The following is a 17,264-nucleotide window of genomic DNA, read 5'->3' as shown; positions in this document are numbered from 1 at the left end:
TTTGGGTAAACAGACATGCATTTTCAGAAACATCACACCTCTAAGATGAATCATTGTCTCTTTTCAGAAGAGGCATCTCTTGGCTATAAAAAAACTTATTTCATCCACAGGTTTTGTAACAGAAATTATTTTTCAGATTACAAACTTCTTCTTGTCTTAACAAAACCTCTGTGTGTGATCATTAAACCGTTGAGTGCATTCGAAGAATCCGCCTATTTGAGGTACCGCTATGGTCGGATTGAAGGTCATTTTATCCTGGGAGGAAGATTCCATAACCTCGGGTACAGTGAGGGGAATTATTCCTTAAGGAAAGTCCATGAATTCGGACAACTTGGCCTTAATCATTTCTGTTTCATCTTTATTTTTCTGGAAAAATAAATACACCTCTTGGAAAGGTCATTTTGATCTTGTGTTGAGGGTATTTGATACTTTATTGTGTTCTTGTTTATACTTGAACTCGATTAGAAGTTTTTGTTCTACTACACAGATTTCTGTGTACCCGAATATATTGTGGGAAATAACAATCTTAAGGAATAACTTACAGAATCTGTATTACTTATTTTTGGAGATTAAAGCTTAATCTTTTCACTCCACTTAAATTTAACTAGTGATTAGAAGACATAAAATCTTCATCACAAGTTAAGGTTCACTCGGTTGACGATTCGAAGTAATAAAAACTTCATCGTTAACTAGAAACAAGAAGAAGAGTTTCAAGTTACTTAACTTTATAAATAGTATTCTAACATGTTAATATGTGGATGATATGTTAATCATCAGTAGAGACATTTCTGACATAAATGCAACAAAACGAATGCTCGAGAGTAAGTTTGATATAAAAGACTTTGGAGTTGCAGATGTGATCTTAGATATAAGAATCCATCGAACTCCACAAGGGTTAGCATTGTCACAGTCTTACTATATCGAAAAAGTACTTGACAAGTTCAAGTATATGGAATTCGGTATTGCCACGACTCTATTGGATGTGAACTTTGTACTTCGAAAGAATGAAGGTGAAAGTGACTCACAATTGAAGTACGCAAGAGTATTGGGACGTTTAATGTATATAATGAACTGTACACGATCAAACATAGCCGGTACTATTAGTAAATTGAGTCCGTACACGAGTAATCCCAACAAAACTCATTAGATGGCAATGAAAAGAGTTTTGGGATATCTTAAATACACTCAAAACTATGCTTTGCATTATAATAAATATCCTACGATAATTGAAGGATATAGTGATGCAAATTGGATCACCGGATCGAACGAAGTAAAATCCACAAGTGGATATGTATTTACTATCGGTGGAGGAGCAGTTTCTTGAAAATCATCCAAACAGACTTGTATCGCATGCTCTACAATGGAATATGAATTTATCACATTAGATAAAGCCGGTGAAAAAGCAGAATGGCTCCGAAATTTTTTGAAAGATATTCTATATTGGCCCAAGCCAGTGGCACCAGTATGTATACACTGTAACAGCCAAGCGACAATAGGTAGGGCAGGGAGCATGATGTATAATGGTAAATCTCGTCACATACGACGGAGACATAATACCGTTAGGGAACTTCTCTCTAGTGGAATTATCACTATTGATTATGTAAAATCAAAGAATAATATGTCGGATCCACTTACAAAAGGCCTATCTAGAGAAGGAGTGGAAAGGACATCCAATTGAAGGGGTTTAAGGCCTAGGATGAGTCAGCATGGCGGTAACTCTACCTAGCATACTGGAGATCCCAAGAGCTAAGTTCAAGGAGATCAAACAAAGTTGTGTCTGACAGGTTCAACATTGTCAATTACCCAACCCATTCTCATGATGTAAACAATGTATAGTAAACAAGGATAAGACTTAAGGTGAAAAGTCTTTTAATGATTATCTTAATTTGGCAGATTTGACCAAATAGTTTAATCTACAGGATTGAACATTTAGAAATCACCTATGTGAGGGCGAAGTGGAAGCCGCTTCAAAGAGATTGTTAGTAAAGGCCTATTCTCTAAGCTCTCATGAAATCGGGACATGTTCATGGCTGAAAAGAATAAAACCGTAAGAACCATAAATGGTAAAAGACTGGTTGTGTGACATGTGTTGTCTAGGTGTACATTAAAGCTCGACGGTTCAAAGAATGCGATGATTTGTGTGCTATATTCTCAGAATGCAACTTGGTGGGGAATCCTCGCGAATGGTGGATGGATTCTGGTGCCAGCCGCCATGTATGTGCCAACAAAGAGTTGTTATCGTTATTTGCTCCGGCCCAAGCAGAAGAAATGATCTACATGTCTAACTCCGCTACTGCTAAGGTGGAGGGAACATGAAAAATTTGTTTAAAAATGACTTCCGACAAGGTCTTGATACTGAACAATGTGTTATATGTTCCGGAGTTACGTAGGAACTTAATTTCTGTTTCACTCCTAGATAAGAATGGATTCAAATGTGTAACCGTTTCTGGAAAAATTGTAATTAGCAAAGGAGAAATGTATGTAGGGAAAGGCTATCTAACCGAAGGCCTTTATAAGATGAATGTAATGACTGTTGAAATAAATAAAATTCAAACTCTTCTTATTTGCTTGAGTCTTATGATTTGTGCCATGAACATTCAGGCCATGTTAATTATAAAACATTACGAAAACTGATTAACTTAGAAGTTTTGCCAAACTTTGAGTGCAATAAATCAAAGTGTCAAACGTGTGTGGAATCAAATTATACAAAGCATCCTTATAAGTTCGTTGAAAGAAATTCCAATCCCTTAGACTTAATACACACTGACATTTGTGATATAAATTCAACACCATCACGTGGTGGGAAAAAGTATTTCATAACTTTTATTGACGATTGGACTAGATATTGTTATGTCTACTTACTAAATAGTAAGGATGAAGCAATAGATATGTTTAGGCAATATAAAACTGAAGTCGAAAATCAGTTAGACAAAAAGATCAAAATGATAAGAAGTGATAGGGGCGGAGAATATGAATCTCCCTTTGTGCAAATATGTGTAGAGAATGTAATAATTCATCAAACTACGGCCCTATATTCACCTCAATATAATAGAATTGCGAAAAGGAAAAACCAAACTTTGAAGAAAATGATGAATGCCTTACTTATAAGTCTGGTTTACCGCAAAACTTATGAGGGGAGGCTATCCTTACAGCCAAGCGTATACTCAACAGAGTTTCTCATACTAAGACACAATCAATTCCTTACGAAAAATGGAAAGGAAGGAAACCCAACTTGAAATATTTCAAAGTGTGGAGGTGTCTAGAGAAGGTTCAGGTTCCTATACCTAAAGGGTTAAGATAGGACCTAAAATGGTGGACTGCGTGTTCATAGGATATACAAAAAGTAGTAAAGCATGTCGAGTTTTGGTTCATAAATCTGAACATCCGGATATTAATGAAAATACGGTAATTGAATCAGACAATGCTGAATTCTTTGAATATATTTACCCGTATAAAACTAGACATGAACAGTCTAGTGGAGGATCTAAACGACTCGAGATGAACCAAGTGAGAATGTACATAATGAAGAAAATCCAAGATGTAGTAAACGTCCAAGAACATCAACTTCATTTGGATCGAATTTTATAACATTTCTCGTAGAAAATGAGCCTCAAACATTTAAAGAAGTGATGTCGTCGTCAGACTCATCCTTTTGGAAAGAGGCAGTCAATAGTGAGATAGATTCAATCTTAAGCAACCATACATGGGAATTGGTTGACCTTCCTCCCAGAAATAAACCTTTAAGTTTTAAATGGATCTTCAAAAAAAAATGAAGGCGGATGGTACTATTGACAAATACAAGGCAAGACTTTTAGTAAAAGGATTCAAACAGAAGGAAGGCCTTGATTACTTTGATAAATACTCTCCAGTAACAAGGATAACCTCGATTCGAATGCTAATTGCCTTGGCGGCAGTATATGATCTTTAAATCCATCAAATGGATATGAAGACCACATTCCTAAATGGAGACTTAGAGGAAGAAATATACATGGAACAACCTGAGGGTTTTGTGGTTCCAAGAAAAGAAAATAAGGTTTGTAAACTTGTTAAGTCACTTTATGGACTAAAACAAGCACCTAAGCAATGGCATGCAAAGTTTGACCAAACCATGTTGGCAAACAAATTCAAGACAAATGAATGTGATAAATGTGTTTACATGAAAAAAATTCCAAATCACCAAGTCATTGTTTGTTTATATGTGGATGATATGTTAATCATCAGTAGAGACATTTCTGACATAAATGCAACAAAACGAATACTCAAGAGCAAGTTTGATATGAAAGACCTTGGAGTTGCAGATGTGATCTTAGGTATAAGAATTCATAGAACTCCACAAGGGTTAGCATTGTCACAGTCTCATTATATCAAAAAATCACTTGACAGTTTCAAGTATATGAAATTCGATATTGCCAAGACTCTATTGGATGTGAACTTTGCACTTCGAAAGAATGAAGGTGAAAGTGACTCACAATTGGAGTACGCAACAGTATTGGGATGTTTAATATATATAATGAACTGTACACGACCAAACATAGCCTGTACTATTAGTAAATTGAGTCCGTACACGAGTAATCCCAACAAAACTTATTGGATGGCATTGAAAAGAGTTTTAGGGTATCTTAAATACACTCAAAACTATGCTTTGCATTATAATAAATATCCTGCGATAATTGAAGGATATAGTGATGCAAATTGGATCACCAGATCGAACGAAGTAAAATCCACAAGTGGATATGTATTTACTATCGGTGGAGGAGCAGTTTCTTGAAAATCATCCAAACAGACTTGTATCGCTCGCTCTACAATGGAATATGAATTTATCGCATTAGACAAAGTGGTGAAGAAGAAAAATGACTCCAGAATTTCTTGGAAGATATTCCGTATTAGCCCAATCCAGTGGCACCAGTATGTATACACTGTAACAGCCAAGCGGCAATAGGTAGGGCAGGGATTATGATGTGCAACGATAAATCTCGTCACATACGACGGAGACATAATACCGTTAGAGAACTTCTCTCTAGTGGAATTATCACTATTGATTATGTAAAGTCAAAGGATAATGTGTCGGATCCACTTACAAAAGGCCTATCTAGAGAAGAAGTGGAAAGAACATCCAAGTGAATGGGTTTAAGGCCTAGGACGAGTCAGCATGGCGGTAACTATACTTAGCAGACTGGAGATCTCAAGAGCTAGGTTTAAGGAGATCAAACAAAGTTGTGTCTGACAGGTTCAACATTGTCAATTACCCAACCCATTCTCATGATGTAGACAATGTGTAGTAAACAAGGATAAGACTTAAGGTGAAAAGTCTTTTAATGATTATCTAATTTGAAAGATTTGACCAAACAGTTTAATCTACAGGATTGAACGTTTAGAAATCACCTATGTGAGGGCGAAGTGGAAGCCGCTTTAAAAAGAATGTTAGTAAAGGTTTATTCTTTAAGCTCTCATGAAACCAGGACGTGTTCATGGCTGAAAAGAACAAAATCGTAAGAACTATAAAAAGTAAAAGGTTGGTTGTGTGACATGTGTTGTCTAGGTGTACATTAAAGCTCGACGGTTCAAAGATATCAAATCTACCGATTGACCGAGTGTATCCGATGCATGTTCACTATGGAAAGTTCAAAGAAAAACCCCCTTATCCAGATGCAATCAATCTTTGCTTGGTGATCACATACTTGTCCGTAAAAGTTTTACGAAAATTAGCCATTTCCCATTCATGTGGGGGATTATTGGGTTCATAGTAGATAAAAGAACTGTGAATGGAAAAATGGAGGGTAAAAGGGTGGAGGGAAGGAGACACACTAAAATGGAAAATGTACTCCTAAATTGGCAAGTTTACTCTTTCTCCCACATTGGTGGAAGAAGAGAACTTGAGAGTGTTTATATTGATGAATACTTACTCCATATGGAAAGTGAGGCAAGAAATAATAGATGCCTCGCCCCGTCGTCGTCGTCGCTCGCTCGGCTCGGCATCTATCTTTTTGGACAAATTTTATTTGACAGAAATAAAATAAATAAATTCAATAAAAAAAGTATTTTGAAACTCCATTTAAATATACATGCATATAGTAATAACAGATGCAATATTCGATGTGAACTGGTGCCACTGTTTCAATGAATCGTTGCACTGTTTTGCGAACTGATGCACTACTTCTGTGTTTCTGTTTCTGAACTGGTGCATATTTTCGAAACAATGTTTCCTGAACTAATACGTTGGTTCGAACAGATGGAACTCTTCAATGAAGTGATGCACTGTTTCGAACTGGTACACTGTTTCAGCAAAATACTGCACTGTTTTGGGTAAACAGACATGCATTTTCAGAAACATCACACCTCTAAGATAGACCATTGTCTCTTTTTAGAAAAGGCATCTCTTGGCTATAAAAACCTGATTTCATCCAAAGGTTTTGTAACAGAATTTTTTTTCCAGATTACAAATTTTTTCTTATCTTAACAAAACCTCTGTGTGTGATCATTAAACCGTTGAGTGTGTTCGAAGAATCCGCCTATTTGAGGTACCGCTATAGTCGGATTGAAGGTCATTTTATCCTGGGAGGAAGATTCCATAACCTCGGGTACAGTGAGGAGAATTATTCCTTAAGGAAAGTCCGTGAATTCGGACGACTTGGCCGTAATCATTTCTGTTTCGTCTTTATTTTTCTGAAAAAATAAATACACCTCTTGGAAATAAATACACCTCTTGGAAAGGTCATTTTGATCTTGTGTTGAGGGTATTTGATACTTCATTGTGTTCTTGTTTATACTTGAACTCGAGTTGAAGTTAAGACTATTAAGTGGGCCGGGCCGGGCCAACCCAAAACTGGCCCATGTCATTTAATCGGTTTGTGGGTCGGGCAGGGTCTGTGTTGTGGTCTAAGTGGGCCGGGACGGTCCGGGCTCAACAGTAAAAAAATTAAAAACAACCCTAACCCGGCTCACTTAACCCAACCCAGTCAAACCCACCTAAACCTAGTCAAACCCAGTTAAAAAAAGGGTCAAACCCGGTCTAAAATTTAAAAAAAAAATCAATATACATTATATATACCTACCTATATACATTATAAATTCGTTAAATAATATATATACACTACATGTATAGTATATACTACATTAGAATTTAAAAAATATATACACATATACACAATTACACATATATACGCATTATCCATTATATATGTACTACTTTAAAGTTTAAATAAAATATACTACAATATATATACATTAGAATCTATATATATATAGTTTTATACTAATTTATAAAACATATACACATGTATACGTTAAACATACACATCTATACTAATTTATAAAACATATACACATGTATACATTAAATATACACATCTATAGAAGATATATACACGTGTATACCCACCATTCAAGGTATATATACTACTACTATTAAAATATACTACAATATATATACATTACACTATATATAGATATAGTTATGTACTAATTTATAAAACATATACACATGTATATGTTAAATATACATGTTTATAGAAGATATATACACATGTATATGCACCATTCAATGTATACGTACTACTTTAAATAAAATATACCACAATATATATACATTAAAATGTATATATATATATATATATATATAGTTATATACTAATATATAAAATATATACACATGTATACGTTAAATGTACACGTCTATAGAAGATATATACACAAAAATACAAAACATATGCTACTTAATATAATAAATTAATAATATTTGGTAGTAAATTAACAATATATTAGAAGTAAGTTTTTAATTTAAAGTAGAAAGCTAGAATTTCAATTTAAAATTTAAAATCATTAAATGAAAAAATATAAAAAGTAAGGACTAAGGAGTGAATAAATTTGGTATTTATTGATTGCAAAATGATCCAAAATTTATAACTTACATGAATGAAAAATCTACAAATTATGCATTATTTTTTTCAACTCATTCATGTTACTATTAATGGGAACTTACATAAGATAGTCGAAGTCAACGGGGGAAAATCATGCGTTGGACTTGATTCTGCTGAGTTCTCCCGTGAAGACATAATTTCTTTAAGTTTCAGCTCGTCACTCGACTCCGGTTTCATTCCTTGGTTTCTTCTTTCCACTCTAATACAATCTCTGAGGCAAACTAGAACATTCATTGAATTGCTTCCCAATGAATGTCGATTGTCTCCAAGTTGCTGTCGTCCCTGACTAAAGGCGCTCTCTGATGCAATGGTTGACATTGGAACATTTAAGATATCTCTAGATAATCTTGAAAGCACAGGATATTGTGTTTCATTACTCCTCCACCAATCCAACGTGTTGATCCATCATCTGCGATCCTCTAGCGGCGACCGAAGATAATATTTCAGCTCTTCCCGATAAGTTGATGTGTAAGCTCTTTTATCAATACTGTTTCAACAAGTTAAATCATAAAAGAAATCAGAAAAATCACTATGTGCTGGCCTTTTAGAAGATGATGACTCCTTGGGAGGATGAGGAGCGACAGTTGGAGTGATATTTGTAGGTACGGCTAAATCAAATAAATCAGCATAGTGGTTATATAATTTTTCTATGTATTCATTTGCATCACTCATAGCCGTCCACAAATCAGGTTGCACTTGTTCAAAATCATTGTTAATATTTATTTCTAAGTTAGTATAAATAATAGTACTAAAGGGGCACATATTATTATATTTCATGCACGGATTTAGCATAGCACCAACCAAGTAAATAGGGGAAATCGGAAAAAAATATTTTTTAAATTTCGTAAACATGGCACCAACAGCTTCTTTATAACCTTCTTTATTTTTATATTCTTTGAGCAAACCAGAAATATCGGTTATATATGTCAAAATATTACAAACAGTAGGATAATAAGCACCAGAAAAGTCAACCGTAGCTATATAAATAACTTAACAAGATTATTAATTACAACCCAATCAGAATCATGTAGCATGCAATCACCAGAATCAATAAATGAACCGCAATGTTGGTTAAAAGCTAGTGTAATAGGAATTCTATATTTATAACAAGTTTTTAAAAAATCATACGTAGAATTCCATCTAATATCAATTTCCTCAGGCATCAATATTGATGTAAGTCCATTTTCTTGACATTTAACTTTAAATTCTCTAATTCTCGATCTACGATTATTTCCTTGAATAAAACCAACAGCAAGACGAATTTTTTCAATATAAAGCTCAAAAAACTCAAGACCGTCTTTTACAATTAAATTATATATATGACATGCACACTTAATATGAAAAATTTCAGGCAACGGCAGAGATACCGTAGATTTTAATTTTTTTATAGCAGTCTTGTTGTTAGAAGCATTATCAAAAACAATACATAAAATTTTATTTTCGATACCATAATACCCGGCAACTTTAACAATAGAATCAGCAATAAAATGTCCAGTATGTTTACGATCTTCATCATATAAAAAAGCAAGAATACGTTTTTGCATCACAAAATTACTATCCATCCAGTGACAAGTAACGGTTAAATAATCATTTTCATTTACAACACGACTAAGATTAAAAGTTAGGGACAATCTACATTAAATATTTTTTAACAATGTCGATAAATAAAAATAATATTGTGAATGAAGTCTAAGAATATCAGACCGACAAGTACTTTTAGGAATACCATTAAATATAAGATTATAAATTGCTTGTATATAATGAATAAAGGCATCAGAAGAAGGAAAACTAAAAGGCAAACAACCCACAGCTACCATTTTAGCTATTTCTTCCCGATCCTTCAATTTATTATACTTCTTCGTTACATGACCGGTTGCTGGGTCCATTCTAGTTTGCGTTGGCCCACCAACATCCCTACCATATCGTGCAATATTTAACTATCTTTCACGAGCTTCACCTATATGTCTCATTAACATACCCGTACCCCTTGCTTGCCTCCGCTTCTATGTTATATATTTGTTGACAAATATTGCATTGCACCTCAATATCTGATATATGTTCAAAAAATTTCCATTCAACACTAGCTGTTTTACGAGGTCTTGGGGCACGGGGAGGACGGGGAGGGAGATTAGCCGATTCAGATCTAACGTTAGCATTTCCTACTGCGGGTGTCTCACCAATATTTTCATTATCTTCGTCTAAATTAACCGCATCTACTTCATTTTCTTCTTCTATACCGTAATTTTTCAGAGCTTCTACATAATCCATATTGTGAGCATCTACACCTATTTCTTCCTCAAAAGGTGTACCAAGCGGTACCGAAGGCAAAGACACACGGGTATATCTACTACTTAAACTGCCTCTACCGCTAGTAATTCGCTTTTTACTACTACTACCGTTTTTTGGACAAAATTTTTTAACACCTTTAATAGCGAGATTTCTTAATTTATCCATAGTATAAATTAAATTAAACTAAAAAAATTCAAAATACACAAATATAATAAAATTAAATATTAAACAATTAATATAATAAATAAAAATTAAACGTAAGAGATGGAACGACAATACCAAATTTTGGAAGTATTCGAAGATTGCGACTTTAGAAACTTCCGCTCGTACTTTGTAAACAAAAAATTAAAAAATTAAAGTGAATACTTTAAGAAATTAAATATATTGAATATTTGAGAATTGAGATTTAAGAGAGTGAAAAATTGTGTGAAAAATTATTTGAAGGTGTAGGGTATTTATAGAATTTTTTTGGGGATTAAAAAATAATTTTTAATGTAATTATTTTTTTTTTAAAGAAATGAGCTCAAACTAGCCGTTTGGACCCAAAAACGGCTATATAGTCGTTGGGCCAATGGCTAGTTTGGCCCAAAACCCTAAAATTAAAAAAAAAAAAACATTTTGGGCCGGGCTGGTTAACAACAGGCTTGGACCAGGCTTGATCCTAACCCGGCCCAAATTAAAAAAATAATCGGCCCGGGACCCAGAACCCTAAAGCCCTAGGGCTTATCGGGCCGGATCCAATAGTGTCGGGTCAGCCCGACCCACTTGACAAGCTTAGTTGAAGTTGTTGTTCTACTATACAGATTTCTGCGTATCCGAATATATTGTGGGAAATAACATTCCTTACTTCTTCTATTTCAAATTATCCAAAGATATAATGTCAGTGTATATATAATAAAATCAATTCTTCAATTGTAACATTGTATTTCTGTCCATTATGAAAATCAACTAGTTACTTTAATTTCCATATTCTAGATGGGTCTTGCATGTGAAAAAGGGATAAACGAAGCATCGGTGAAATTTGAAAAGGTATGTAAGGTTGGCTATTGATGAATAAAACAGAGGCAGTGGTAGGCAGAATAAGTATTGGGGAGCATAGGTGGAGTTAGGATTTTTGTTTAGGGGTTCAAAATTTGAAGAAAAACTCATCGAAGAGGGTTCAACATCTAGAATATATAAATAAAAATTATTTTAACCATGTATTAATAATATAATTTTCCGTCTTAGGGGGTTTGTCTGAACCCCCCTTTAATAGGCTAACTCTGCCTTTGTTGGAGAGAGGTGATTAGACAGGACAGTCCGTAGCTGCAGCTTATCTAAAAGATGGAGACATGAATTAGGTTAAAGGGTTAGTTAGGTAGTTGAGAGTTGTCTTACTTGGTCTTTCATATTATTGATTATCGTATTGCTTAGTGGTACTACCTTGCAGAAAGGGACAGAGCTACCCTTGGGCAGGGTTTTCATCCGAACCCCTTTCGGCGAAAAATTATACTATTTATGCATAGTTAATATTATTTTTTTATGTATATTATATATATAGTAGATGTTGAACTCCCTTCAAGTAGTTTGTCCGTTTACTTCTGAACCCCATTAATGAAAATTCTGACTCTGTCACTGCTTGCAGAGATAAAGCAAAGATACACACTACTCTCCGCAGACTTCACTTATGAGATTACATTGAGTATCAGGGGCAGAGCTACACTTGGTTAAGCGGGTTCATCCTAATCCCTGTCAACGAAAATTTTTACTATTTATACATAGTTAAAATTATTTTTTATGTATATACAGTAGATATTAAACCCTCTTCGATTAGTTCGTATGTTTACTTCTGAACCCCTTAACGAAAATTCTGGTTTCGCCACTGCTGAGTGTATTATTATTAATGTTGTTGTACTTTCTTATTATTATGAAGAAATCTTGTCTAATAAAAGAAAATATATTATATCTCCAATTATCGAAGCTAAAAATAATTCTATAATTATTTTTGGGCAATAAAAAGATAAATAAAAAGAGGAGGGACTTTTTTTTTCTCTATTTTTTTTGCAAACCTTATTGGTGAAGAAAATCCTTTTATTAGGATTATCAAATTTGGAATGAACCCAAGAGTTGCATGTAATATCCACTTTGCCATGGACAAAACCATCAATTACTATATTCTTCACATACATTTGTTTTTGGTGCTGATTTTCTACTAAAACTGCACCAACACCCCCAAAGTCTTCGGAAATTACAAATTCAGCCTCATATATTTTGTCACCATTCACATTTCGTCCTCTACGTGCAAATGCTTCAATGTTTGGTTTCTCAATTCCAGTCTCTTTAAAAAAATATGTGGAGGAAAAATAATTAGAATAAAAGAGAGGGAGAATTAGTGAAAATTTTCATATAAAATATTAATCTTTAATATTTATAAATACTGTTAAATGAATTTTGAACAAAAGATATAGAATATTTAGAATACCTTCAAAATAATATAGAAGAATTACAAAAACTAAGGGAAAAAAGTAAAGAATACTATAGTAAAACATTTAACCAATTACCATATAATCATCCCCAAGATATGTATATCGATAAAACTAAGATAAATAAATTCAACATAAAAATATTTAGAGAAGTTAAGAAATATCCACGCACAAATAAAAATAGATCCATTGTATTTATAATAGATCTATTTTACCACACAAGTTATCCGCACCCCTACAATTGGTATCAGAGCCTATGCCGTTTAAAGTTATGGAAGTAGTATATATTTGGATTTATATGATTGATTTATTAATTATGATTTATTTGAGAAAACTAGATTTAGATATTCCCCAAAATATTATTTAAATGAATAACGTACAAAAATTACCAAAATATAAAGAATTAAAGCAAATAATATCTAAAAACGTAAAGAATTAAAAATAAGGATAGAAAGACTACAATATAACATAATTACCAGAGTTAGTAAAAACTCAATAAATGCACAAAAAGAAGAAATATCAAATTTAGAATCGACAATAGATAGTCTAGAATACAGTAGGATTGCTGAATTAGAAAAAAAGAACTACAAATGCTAAAAGATTTGTATGAAAAAAGACAGAAAGAAAAAGATAAAGAACAAAAATTATTAAATGAGATAAATCAATTTAAAGAAAAATTAGATGTTGAAGAAACAGATAATTATGATTCAGAAGATAGTGAAACATATACAGAAATTTTAACAAATACAAAAAATTTAGAAATCAATGAAAAACAAGAAATGATTAATGAAGAAAACTTAGAAAATAGAAACACAGAAATAAATACTCTTGATAAAAAAGAAGATGAAAATATAATACCTAGAACATCAGAAATAAGAAAACCTACATATTATAAGAATAAGTTTAAAAGATATAATTTAAAGGATGAATATGACAAATGGACACCAAAATAAATGTTAATAAAAATTATAACTTTTTAGACTTAGATTGTGTAATAGATATAGAAAAAACAATACAATTATGGATAGAATATATGACAAAACAATTATTAGATGATAATATAAATATAACAGATGCACCAGAATATATAGAAAGAACACTAATAGAAACAGTGAAATTATGGTTTTTAAATTTAACTGAAAATAGTAAAAAAGTATTAAGAACTGATAAATCTACAGAAGGAACATCATCAACAACTATAACTAAATTAACACCTATAGAATTATTAAAAAAAATATGAAATAGCTATAAAAGACGAATTTAGCAGCATGCCAACAACAGAAGAAGAACAAAATGAAGAGAAAGATATAACTAGGAATTTAATGTTAAAATTAGCAATATGTAATATGTGTTACATAGATGAATATACTTGCGCATTTAAAGAATATTATTATAAAGGAACATATAATACAGAGGAAAGTAAAGAAATAAAAAAAATTATATTTTAGTAAATTACCTGAACCATTTAGTTCAAAAATAATAAAGAGTTGGGATGAAGCAAAAATAGTAGATACTCTAGGAGCAAGAATAAAATTTTTACAACAATGGTATAGAAACCTATGTGAAAAATATAGAGAAGAAATAAAAATGGAGAAAACATTAATAAGAAATTTAGCATGTTGCAAAGATAAAATAACACCTCAATTTGGATGAGAAGAAAGATATTATAAGAAAAGAAAAAGGCATAAGAAATATAAGAAATACAAAAAATCAAAATATAAATATAAGAAACCAAGAAAAAAGTATTATGTAAAAAATTATAAACATAAAAGACCATATAGGAAAAAGAAATCTATAAAAGAATGTACTGGTTATAATTGCGAAAAATTAGGATATTTAGCTAGAGATTGTAAATTACCTAAAAACCCAAAAAATAAACAAATATCAGAAATAAAAATAGAAAATATAGAATATATGCAAATAGATTATATAGATTACGAATTAGGAATTGAAGATAGTATATATGAACTTTCAGAGAATGAAACAGATAATGAAATAGATAGTGAATTAGATGAATTAAATGACTGAAGATGATATAAGAATAAACCAAATAACTGAAGAAGATATAAAAATAATAACAAAGGAAGAATATTTAAATGAAGAAGGAACAGATCAAAAAATAATATTTGATAGTCATATATTTGATGAAATAAAAGGAAAAGAATTAGATTTAAGTGTAGAAAAAATATTTAAAATACCAACAATAAAAAACGTATTTAGTAGAAGAAAAGAAGAATACTACGTAGTAAGTCAACATGTAATAGATTGTAGATATGTAAAAGGAAGAGCTAGTATACCGCTAGTAACAGAAAGAATAATTAATAAAGAAATAAACGATATAAAAAGTAAAGATCCAATAAAATATGTACACCATGGAGGAATAGAGATATTGATAAAAACATGTTTTAGAGAAGGAATAGATATAACAATAGAATTATATTTAGCAGATGATAGAATTATAAAACCTATAGAAAAAAGTATAATAACTGCCATAAAAGGAAATTTAATATACCAAAAATTTTAATTTATAATAAGTATGAATTATTCAGTAGCTGTAACAGCCCGTATTCAAGTACATATATTGGCGTATTCAATTACGTGTATTGATCTTATTTATATGGAATTAATTTTATTTTATTTTATTTATACCGAAATTTGCCCGTCGATGGTTCCATACGAAGGTTATTGAATAAGCTTTCCAACGATATAAAGATTTCCAAAAATGGATAGGTTTCGGATATAATCGAGCACGTTCGAAACTATAAAACGGTGGCCGGGATATTGGGAATAGTAAATGTGCAGGAAAATTTCCTGCACACAAACTACTGAGGCCAGCCATTTTTTAGGGTCAACTTTGAACGATCATAACTCCCTTAATATAATGAACTGGGAGAGCTGACGCCTATGAAAAGAAAGATCTTTGAGTTCTTTTTCCAATGCAATTGGTTTCATCCAAATCCGACATCTGAGTAATGAGTTATACTCGTTTTACTTCAGCCTCTCAAAACAGATTTTTAGGGTCAACTTCAAATGATCATAACTCCTTGTACAGGACAAACTGGGTGGCCTACTTTATATTAAATGAAATCCCTTTGAATTATCTTTCCAACGTAACCAATTTCACCCAAATCCGATATCGGAGCAAAGAATTATGGTCGATTTACTTTAGCCTATCAAAACAGTCCACCATGGACAGATTCAGATTTACTTAAATTTTAAGGGCAATATGGTCATTTTCCATCACCTCATGGACGAAAATTGGTCATTATATACATATACTTAGCCTCATATCCATCATTTATCATCTAAATTATTGAAGAATAAGAAACCCTAGACTAAGTTCAACTCCAATTATCTTGTGATTCAACCATAGAAAATCCAAATTGATTCCGTAGTTGTGTTCACCGTCTCGAGGACTTCGAGAAGCACCCCTTATTTGTGCCAACAGGACTTCGAAATCAAAAGGGCCATTTTATGGTAAGGATGTAATTATGTTGGTGTTATTTATATGGATATGTATATATATATGCATGTGAGCATAAGAAGTATGTTATTTGATTGTTGTTGAAAGATGATTGGAAATGATGTTGGATTATTCTTGTGCATAGTTGGATTATGTTGAATTGTGAAGGGATTTGGTGTGATGATGTGGTATTGAAATGATGATTATATATATATATATACACATAAACCGATTGTTCAAGTTGGTTTTTGGAATGCTTTGCAAATATTGGTTGTATGGAATTATGGAAGAGAATTGTGGTGTTGGGTTTCTAATACTAGATGCCAAACATTTCATTGTAGATAAGTGATTTGTAAAGGCAGGAAGTTGTGTTGAATTGGTATCCGAATCTACAACAATGTATGTAAAGCATACTCTAACGATGTTCTTTGGCATGAAAACACCAATGTTCCATCAAGTAAGATTCCGAGGTTGTCCAAAAACATGTATTGTTCTACATTACCAACGAAGTTATTTCCATTCTATAAAGTGTCAGAATGTTTCATTGATATATCTAAAGGCTCCTATTTTATTGTTGTGATATTGATGATTCCGAAACACATTGTTGATGTACCAATGATTCTTTATTACATCGTCATTGTATAGAAAATCTATTACTTGGTTCCTATTGATGTATCATTATTCCAAAGGTACTATATTGGCATGAACACTAATGTAATAATCTCAAAAGCTTTGGAACTAAGTTATTGGAAAGATCTCTTATGTGTGTTACTTGATATACGTGTGGGTGGTAGCTTAGGGGCTTAAGCCTAGCATGGGCCGATCCCGATAATTGATATGATTACAGTTGATATGTACTGGGGGCAGCCTAATGGTCATAGTACGGTACAGTATTGATTATTGTTAGGTGGTTGGAGGTTCGGGAGGAGGAGGTAATGGCGAATGATAATTGTAAAGAATGAAATGAACGAATGTATACCGTTCCACAAATGTGTTTGAATTCAAGAACCCAATTCAGATTAATGATAAGATAATGTACATGATCCTAAAAGTGTTTATGAAGTGTGGTTCACTTCTATTATGATTTATTCACTTGCGTTTGATTTTCTTGATCCCCCATACCACATATGATTA

At 32.4% G+C, this 17,264-nt stretch overlaps 1 pseudogene; it reads right to left on the bottom strand.

Annotated features, from left to right (window-relative positions):
- The window catches only part of LOC107844216, a 39,183-nt pseudogene that overhangs the window by 15,492 nt on the left and 6,427 nt on the right, over positions 1-17,264 (bottom strand).

Source organism: Capsicum annuum, chromosome 1 (assembly GCF_002878395.1).
Source record: "Capsicum annuum cultivar UCD-10X-F1 chromosome 1, UCD10Xv1.1, whole genome shotgun sequence".
Taxonomy (NCBI): domain Eukaryota; kingdom Viridiplantae; phylum Streptophyta; class Magnoliopsida; order Solanales; family Solanaceae; genus Capsicum; species Capsicum annuum.
The sequence above is the reverse complement of the archived record's forward strand: the minus strand, read 5'-3'. Positions and strand labels throughout refer to the sequence as shown.